General features: G+C 50.9%; 1 pseudogene; it reads left to right on the top strand.

Moving 5' to 3' along the window:
- Window positions 1-7987: 7987 nt before the first annotated feature.
- LOC115337756 lies at window positions 7988-8752 on the top strand (annotated as a pseudogene).
- Window positions 8753-10001: the final 1249 nt, after the last annotated feature.

Below are 10001 nucleotides of genomic sequence, written 5' to 3'. Positions count from 1 at the left end.
CCGGTCTACCCCACTGTCGTGGTTTAACCCCAACCACCAACTAAGCACCATGCAGCCACTCAGTCACTCCCCCCCCCGACCCAGTGGATGGGGGGAGAAAATCGGAAAAAAGAAGCAAAACCCATGGGTTGAGATAAGACAGTTTAATAGAACAGAAAAGAAGAAACTAATACTATGGCTTCACAGTGGCTTTCTGTCCCCTCTGGGTTGCTTATTAGCACAGGTTTTGCTGCAATAAACTATTTGAAACTCCACCTACACCCAACACTCCTTCCGCATTTACAACTAATGGCCATGAGGAGGGCCAGTTACGCTGTGCTATGATGGTCATATTAGCCCCAGAGTCCAGCAAACCTATCAATTTTATCTGTGATGGGGATGCATTTGCCATAGTGAGGGTACAGGTCATTTGTGGCCTGCTTTCCATAATGCATTGCGACCAAAATACCTGCAGCTTTCCAGTGGACCCAAACCTTGAGTACCACGAATTACCTGTTCTGTTGCAGGCACACAGCTCATAAATGGTACGAGTTGAGCAATTCGTGTACCTCCTTTTTATAGTGACTGGAGGCGTTGCAGTAGATACTATTGCACATATTTGCCCGTGATAATCAGCAGCAATAACTCCCACAGGCACCATTAACCCTTGCAAAGTACTACTTGATTGTCCTATTAGTAAGGCACTTAATCCTTTACCAATTGGTCCCCAGGCTTCCAGGGGCACTTTATGCACTCCTGGGGTAGATAAGGTTACTGGTGGGCGGTGCATACATCCATCCCGGCTGCTCCTTGGGTTTGTCCCCGTAACTTGTCACAAAGGCTTGTGGTGTCTGCGCTGGATGTTGTACCAGAAAGGGGTTGCTGGAGTGGTAGGGCATTTGTGTCTGCACGCACCCCATCACGCTTTTATTTGCCGTTTCCTGACTGGAGGGGTTAACCGTTAGCATGAAATTTAGATTTACATTGCTTTGCAAAGTGTCCCAGCTTTCCGCACTTAAGACATGTAGTTGCTCCCACGGCCACCTGCCCGGCTCCTCCTTTTCTATGTTTAGCGGGACACTTAGCCTTGACATGTCCAGCCTGCCCACAGCAGTAACATTTCTGATTAGACATACGCATTGCAGACATAGCTGTAGCTAATGCAGACATTCTGTGTTCAACAGAGCCCACCTTCCCGCAAGCCGTAATCATAGCTTCTAGGGTTGGATCCCCATGGAGCGTCTTAATCACCTTTTGACAATCTGTGTTAACATTGTCACGGGCTAACTGTTTTGCCAGCATTTCTCGTATATGTGCATCAAATACCTGCCGCTCTATAGCCCCCATCAATTTCTCTACAAACGACAGAAACGGCTCTTTAGCCCCCTGTTTAATCATGGTATATCTTGCCTTAGGCTCCGCCAGCTCCGCCGTTCGGAGCAAAGCTTCTACACCAATAGTCTTTACTTGCTCCAATACAAGTGGATGCCATTGAGCCTGATGTTGAGGATTATTAAATTGACCAGTCCCAGTCGGAACATCAGCTCCGTTACCATAACGTGGATCGGTTTGTGAAAGCTGCAAATTGCGTACTGCTTGCGCCTCTGCTCTCTGAGTCCAGATACTACGAAAAACGGCGCATTGCACAGGTTGGAAAATAATTTGAGCAATTTGAGCAACATCATAAGGTGTCATTTTTCCATAGTTAATAGGCGTATTAATTGCATAACTGCGGGGGAGTTGGGACCGTATTGTGCAGTTGCCTTTTGTAAATCCTGTATAACTTTCCACGAATATGGTCTATGTTCATCCATAATTCCTTGTCCTGAATCACCCCATACCACAGGGAAAGCCATCGCCCCAGTCCCCCTTAAATTCGTTTCACTGGAGTTGCCTGCTGTTACAGGAACGTTAATTTGCTCGGATAGGTCCCATTTTCCTTCTTGCAGAGCTCGAGCTTTCACCTGCTGCCAGAATTTCAGGGGGTTGTGGGGACTGACAGTAAATCGAGCCGGCGGAAGGACCCAGGGCTGTCCTCAACAACGCGAGCCTCCCTGTAATTGTCCCTCCTTCGGTGTTCCCGCAGACCCCCCAGATTCAGGATCCCCCATATATTGTCCATGGGATCATCCCAATCCTCTGATGTTTCGGCTGACAGAGCGGGGTACAGACATGAGGTCCCCTGTTCCCCTCCCCGCGCCCGGGGGGGTGCTATTCATCCCTTCTTGATCCTCTGAATCAAGCAGCAAGGTGGGAGGCAGACGGGTTAACCGGCGCCTCTGCCGTTTCAGCGGGGCATACGTCACTACCAGGAAGCAAGTCCTGGGGCCGCTTTATGTTCTATCTTTAATAGTCCGAGGATGTCCTGAGGGCCGCTCATCATCAGAGTCATCAATGAAAGGGTTCTTTTGTCGGCCCCATGGCTTTGGCCGCCCTGCGCGCCTGCCAGAGGACTGGGCAACAGACACCACGCCCTCTGTGGGAGAGGACTGCCCTCCCCCCACGATAGGGACGTCTGGCTCCTTCATCCTATCCCTTTGTTCTTTAATGTCTTTGACGGTTTCAAGGAGCTGGCGCCAAGTCATCAGGAGTCTGGCTGCCTCCTTAGACCCTCGGGACGCACTGTCAAACAGCTTGTCCCCGAGTCCTTGCCACACAGGCACACTAAATGCAGTCACTGTATCTGCTTTATATCTGTGTTGCTTGCCCCATGAGAGCATTTTCCGCAACATCAACTCTTCTACTTTAAGTCCTCTTTTGCAATATTACTTTCCACATATTTACAATTCCGGCGTCCTCTTTACTGAGGGTCCTGCCCATGTTCCCGGCAGCTCACCTGTTTATCTCCAGGTGTCAAGTATCGGTCCGGACTAGCAGCTCTTCCCGCTGCTCTCAAGCTATGCCGGGCTCCGTCTCCACTGCTCTCCTCGCAGTCACAAGCATTATTTACAGCATCACGTCGGGGTCACCAATTGTCGCGGTCGAGACGGACAAACGACACGTACGCATTCTTATACTACAAGCAAAGAAGGTTTTTTTTATTACTACAAGCCAGCAAATTTATACCCATTATACTTGTTACCTTCTACATATGTCTGTCCCTTATTGGTTAAAAGTTGTCAGAAGTTGTTTTTTCACCCCTCATTGGGTGACTTTTTCAGGTTCCTTATCACAACTGCAAACGGTCAACACATTCCTTAAACTTAGTTTCCCAGGCATGCTTCTCATCCTTTCTTATTCTCTCACGGGAACACTGTAATCTTGTCAAGGTCAATATCCTCCCCAGGCCCCTCAGTCCAGCCGAGGTCCTCCACAACCACAAGAAGCCCAACTTCCCTGACGAGACAGAAGTAAGAGCAGGAGAGCTTGAGGATCTGGGGGATTTCACAGAAGAACTGGTCCAGAGCACTGCCTTGGCAGAGTGGTAGTGAAAATGTATTGGCTGTGTGCAGCACAGCCTAAAGGAAACCTACCCCAGGCGGCTGCTGCCATGTTGGCACAAGCTCTGCTTCCCAGGAGGGTCCCATAGTGCAGGGGCTTGCAGATGGCAATGTAGCGGTCATAGGCCATGACAGTGAGACGATAGAACTCTGTTGTAGGACAGAAAACAAACAAACAAAAAGACATGGGCAGCACACCCTTGGTAGGAGATGGCCCTGGTGTCCCACAGGGAATTGGCCATAGCTTTGGGGAGAGTGGTGGAGATGGAGCCCAAGCCGAGGAGGGAGAGGTTAAGGAGAAAGAAGTACATGGGGGTGTGGAGGTGGTGGTTGCAGACTACAGCGGTGATGATGAGGCCGTTTCCCAGGAGGGTAGCCAGGTAGATGCCCAGGAAGAGCCAGAAGTGCAAGAGGTGCAGCTCCCACGTGTCTGCAAATGCAGAAGGAGGAACTCAGTGATAAAGCTGCTCTTGGACATTTTCTTCCTCTGAGCATGGGCACCTGTTCAAGGAGTAAAAGGCAGTGACATTAGGAGAGACTTCTCCAAGGACAACCCCATGCCATTTCTCATAGAAATCTCCCTCCCTGAGCTGAATGAGGAAAAAGTCAGCTCATTCCCCAACCCTACCAACGAATGACATGCTTCCTGACCATTTATAATGCAGCTTAGACACCTCGTTTCCATGAGGACATCTCTGGGGCGGGACCCCCAGAGTCAGAGTCAGAATAGAAGCTGACCCGCACCCCCATGCCAACTCCAGAGATCAAGAATATGGCAGACAGGTGGGGAAAAAAAGGAGTAATATGACTACGCTCTGAAAAAACGAAGCAAGGGGAGGAAGGCAGGCATGTGCTGAAGCCACCCAGCTGTGCTCTCCACCTCCCTTTTAGCCTGTTTGTTGTGTATTGATTGTAGGACACACGCACTTCTAGACTGGAGGTCCAGCTGCGGAGGAGGTGATTCATGCCCTAGACCCGTGGCCTTGGGGACAGAGGCTGTGCTGGGTGGGAGAGGAGTCCAAGGGCTTGCTACGGGGAAGTTGTCTGAACTGCAGGGGATGTCAGGATGCCCTCCTCTCACGGCATTTCTCGGAGAGCATGCACTCTCTGCCCATGTAGCTGCTGCCTGGAGCTCAGTACAGCTGGTCTTCAAGAACAGCATCCTCCAAGCTCAGCAACAGTCCAGACCACAATTCAATCTAAACTTGAAAGGCAATTCGAGGGCACCATAATGAGTGGTTACTACTTCAGGAACTGTTAAAGGAGAAGCAAAGATACTGTGTGGCCACTGCTGAGTTTAGTAACAACAAGTGTAGGTAGATCTGAGATACTCCATGTCCTCTTTGCCTCAGTCTTCCCCAGCAAGGTCTCCCAGGCCTCTGGCTTGAGGCAGGACACTGGAGGAGAACAACCAGCAAAGGATGTGGCTCAAATCAGGGGTCCTTGAGCAAACACAATCCTTACCAGTCTATGAGACAGGTGGGGCGGCAGCTGAGGGAGCTGAGAGGGCAAGCCAATGTCACAGTGAGGTCACTCTCCATTGCCTTTGAAAGGTCATGGAGAATGAGGGAATTATCTGATGACTGGCAGAACCCCAAAGTTGCCTGCACCTTTCAGAAATGCCCAAAGGATGAGCAGGGGAACTAAAGGCTGTCCCCCAGAGTGTGTCCACCCAGATCCCATTTCTGGGTGTGTGAAAGACAAGGTGCCTGGATTTACACAGGAAGGTTGTACCTGGCCATCCTCTTTGCTTTCTGTAAAGAAAGGACCAGATCGCTGGAGAGATTGAGAGAGTGCTCTCTTTTACCTGGAAGTCAGAAAGCATTCAGCATCCTCCTCATCTTGTGTCCAAATTAGCATATTACAGTCTGCATGGATGGGTAAGTGGTTAAAAAAACACCTGGACAGTTGGGCTCAGAGGGACATGGTCCATGCATGGTACTCTGCCTGAAGGCATCTAGCCAGTAGGGTCCTGCAGGGGTCTATGCTGACACCTGCCCTGTTTAACATGTTTATAATGACCCGGAGGAGATGAGAGAGTGCTTTTTCAGAACATTTGTAGATGACACCCTATTGAGGAGAGCAGACACTACACTGAAGCCAGGGCTGCCATTGCACAGTTTCCTGTGGCCAATGGATGGGCCAGGAGGAACATAAGCTAAAGTCCTGTCCTTGAGGTGGACAAAGCCCCTGCAATGATACAGGCCAGGGACTGCCTGCATGGGAAGCAGCTCTGTGCGAAAGGCTCTGGTGGTCCCTGGATTTCACTAGGCAAAATGTGAGCCATCAGCAAAGGTGGTCACCTGTGTCCTGGGCTGCGTTAGCAGGAGCACAGTCAGTGGAAGGGATTATCCCCCTCTACTCAGCACTTTTTAAAGCTCATCCAGATTACTTCTCTAGTTTTTTACCCCCCACCATGACAGAGAGAGACTGGCAAACTGGAGAAAGTTCACTGGAGGGCCTCTAAGGTGGTCAGGGCTGGCGCACATGTGCTGTGAGAAGAGGCTGAGAGCTCGGGCTTGTTCATCCTAGAGGAAGGAAGGTCTTGGGGAAGACACAGCAGTATGGCACTGTCGCAATAGAGATGGACACGACAAACATCAGATTGTGCAAAAATGGCTACTTATTGTTCTAACAAGCTTTTTTATAACTTTCTTCAGAGTATGTGTTCATATATGATTGGTTTAGTTAGTAACTAAGTCCCTTGCTCGGGACTTTCCAGACTCTCAAGGATACACCACAAGCTGCTCAAGGTCACTCTGCTCATGCACCGCCAGGCATTCGGCAGATTCGCTACGTTCCCTGACAATTCCCCCTTTTTGTATTTGTGCTAAAAATATTGCTCCGGCAGCCCTCTGCAGGGCCCTTTGCAGAAGGCTGAGAAGACAGGGCAACATTAGGAGCACAGTTATCACAATCAAGATCACTACCCCCACAGTCTTGAGCAGATATCAACCATCCAGACAATCCCCAACCCTCGAACATGTTTCCTAGCCAATCTGACTCATCGCTTTTTGTCAACTTCCTGACTGCCTTCTTTAAGCCCTGTCACTCCTGTGGTCTCTTGAGGGTGTATCTGATCTGCCCCTGAGGGCTTTCCAACAGAGAGCTGCCCCTGGGCAGTGCCCTGCTGCCAGGAGGTGCCTACAGGGCAGAGCTGAGCACACAGCTGGTGGCACTGGGTCTGTGAGCACTAACAGGGAGGAGACGTGGGAACAGAGAAACAGCTCCTGGCAGCAACAGCTCCAGGCAGCAGAGACATGGGCAAGAGGTGAGAGGAACAGGCTAATGGCAAAGGCTGCGAGACCTCCCTGTCAGCCATTCAGGGAACATGCTTTTCCCCTAAAAAGGCCCCTGGTCTCCTCTGCCACCTAGTAAAGCCTCTGCCCTCAGAGCTATGGGGTTCAGGCAGCAGCTGCCTCCTCTGCAGCCATAGGTCACATAAAGGACTCTCCTGAGTGCCCCTCTGTCCCTTCCTGGCCTTGCCTCCCTTGGCAGAAGCATTGGGATGTTGCTCCCTTTTTCTCCACCCACCCCTGTGCTGCTGTTCTTGTTTTCAGGCTCTCTGGGGATGGGGGGTTCAGGTCCTGCCAGGTAGATCTGTCCACGGGAGCAAGGTGCCCAAACCCCCTTCTACCCTGTGGGTCTCTGAGCAAAGCAGTCCCTGGGGTGGGGATAAAGCTGACTCTCCTCTCAAGACACCCTAACTTCAGGGCATCCAGAAGTGCTTAGCTCATCACTGGGGAGAGAAGTGTGAAGGTCACCTGCACTTTGAAACAGGATTCCTCAGGTCGGAGCAGTATCCAATTTCCTTTCAGAGGAACATCTGAGTGTGGTCATGCTCCAGCTATGAGACAAGTGAGCCCAGGGCAGCTGAGAGCAAGGCTGATGGACAGACCAGCCATCCTCACGCTGTACCAAGGGTCTGTCCCTTTGCCTCCCAGGACTCTCAAGATAGCACTTGCCGCGTAGAAGAAATGTGAAGGATGTCTGCCTTCAAAAAACCACTCCTCAGATACGAGAGGTAGAACAGGAGCAAAACAATCAAAAAATCAGCACAGGTCTTCTCTGCAGTAGGGTGACTCTGGAGGGTCAATGCTGAAATCCATTTGATCTCAGGAGTGGATTTAACCCGACATCACTCCTGGCTCCTATTTGCCTATTGGTACACAGCAGGACTAACTCCTCCAGAGCCCACAGCAGATTGACCTGCTCCCTACTGCACCCTCAGCCAGGACAAGCCAGAGCTCAAATGAGGGAGCTGCATGATAGTCTTCCTGGAAGGACAGATGCAGTGTGGAGGTTTCTGTGAGAGATGGGATTGGTTTTGTTAAGAGAAGTCAGTCCTCACTTGCCACTGCCTTTTCCTCCAAAGACAGGCCCTCATGGTCAGAGGAAGCACATGTCCAACAGCAGCTCCATCACCCAGTTCCTCCTCCTGGAGTTTGCAAATACACGGGAGCTGCAGCTCTTGCACTTCTGGCTCTTCCTGGGCATCTACCTGGCTGCCGTCCTGGGAAACAGCTTCATCATTACGCTGTAGCCTGTGACCACCACCTCCAACACCCATGAACTTCTTCCTCCTCAGCCTCGCCCTCCTCGACCTGGGTGCCATCTCCACCACTGTTCCCAAATCCATTGCCAATTTCCTCTGGGACACTAGAGCTATTTCCTACTTGGGATGTGCTGCACAGATCATTTTCTTTCTCCTTTTCTTGTCAGTAGAGTCCTCCCTTCTCACCATCATGGCCTATGACCGCTACGTTGCCATCTGCAAACCCCTGCACTAGGACCCTCCTGGGCAGCAGAGCTTGTCTCCACATGGCAGCAGCTGCCTGGGGCAGTGGGTTTCTCCATGCTGTGCTGCACACTGGGAATACATTTTCACTACCCCTCTGCCAAGGCAATGCTGTGGACCAGTTCTTCTGTGAAGTCCCCCAGATCCTCAAGCTCTCCTGCTCAGATGCCTACCTCAGGGAAATTGGGCTTCTTGTAGTTAGTGCTTTTTAGCATTTGGGTGTTTTGTTCTCATTGTGCTGTCCTATGGGCAAATCTTCAGGGCCGTGCTGAGGATCCCCTCCAAGCAGGGACAGCACAAAGTCTTTTCCACTTGCCTCCCTCACCTGGCTGTGGTCTCCCTGTTTGTCAGCACTGCCATGGTGGCCTACCTGAAGCCCCCCTCCACCTCTGCCCCAGCTCTAAATCTCATAGTGTCAGTTCTGTACTCGGTGGTGCCTCCAGCTGTGAACCCCCTCATCTACAGCATGAGGAACAAGGAGATCCAGGATGCTCTCAAGAAAATGATTCTACCAATGATATTTCAGCAGCAATGAGGTGTCCTCCTCTCCTCAAAAGCAATCTCACAATTATCTCAGGCAACGTCTGTCTAGTGGTCATTGTATCTGTTATAAACATGCCTGTACACAAATATTTGCTTTCGTCCTGCTTCTCCAGAGGATGAACTGAGTCTATCTGACCCAGAGACCTTCTGTAAATGAGTCTGTCACCATGCTACATTTGACCTCCTTTGTGACATCTCTGTAATAAAAGGAGATTTCCTCAGTGCCTGTGTGAAGCTTGGGCTTTTTTTCCCAAACGGGGGTACGGAATACACTCAGGGAATTGCAGGCTGAAAGGACTTGCTGTTGTGCTTGGGTGCTGCATGGGCTGAGGGGATGAGGGAATGGGGTGTTGTGTAAGAGGAGGGCTGGACTGAGTCCTCACCTGTGAGTGCCCAGTGCCACTGGAGATCCTGAATGGGATAGAGGCATCTGCTGGGGACTGTCACATGTGGAAGGGCTGCTGACTGACTCATGCCCTTCAGGGAGGTATCAGGAGCCACCAGGACACGCACCAGTGTTGGGTACACACTGGATAGTTTCACAATAATGTCAAAGCAAAGGACGGATAAGCTAACCAGGGCTAACGAGGACTCTGCAATGTCAGGAGAGGCAGTGGGGGCACAGCAGGAATGGGGAAGGGAGACTAGAGCGTGGTTCATGTCACCTTCAATGAGAAGCCATGGGCTGGATCCAGTGACAGCCCTGAACACTTCCTGAGACAGTTGGAATGCCCTTTGATTGTTACAGACCCATGGGAAGGGTCTGCTTCCCAGCCTGATCAGCACGGCCAGTGTGGGGTCACCCCGTGGCCCAAGGGCTCTGCAACGCCCTTACTCTGCAGAGTAGCACTGCCAGCTCAGGGCCTTGCAGGGAGCAACTCTTTACTCATGAAAGAAAAGGTATAGCTCTGGGTGTCCTGGTCCAATATCTGGGACCAAGTCGGCGAGCTGTGGCCTACTTCTCGAAGCAATTAGACAACGTTTGCCTGGGATGGCCTGGTTGTCTGAGAGCCGTCGCTGCAACTGTGCTATTGATCCAAGAAGCTCGCAAGTTCACCCTAGGACAGAGAATTACAGTGTATGTTCCCCACATGGTGATCACTGTGCTTGAACAGAAAGGGGGGCATTGGTTATCCCTTAGTAGAATGCTGAAATACCAAGTGGTGTTGCTGGAGCAAGACGATGTTTACTTAAAAACTACTACTATCGTTAACCCTGCTGTGTTTTTAACAACTGATCAA

Source organism: Aquila chrysaetos, assembly GCF_900496995.4.
Source record: "Aquila chrysaetos chrysaetos chromosome W unlocalized genomic scaffold, bAquChr1.4 W_unloc_6, whole genome shotgun sequence".
Classification (NCBI taxonomy): domain Eukaryota; kingdom Metazoa; phylum Chordata; class Aves; order Accipitriformes; family Accipitridae; genus Aquila; species Aquila chrysaetos.
Note: the sequence above shows the minus strand (reverse complement) of the source record. Positions and strands in the feature narration are given on the sequence as shown.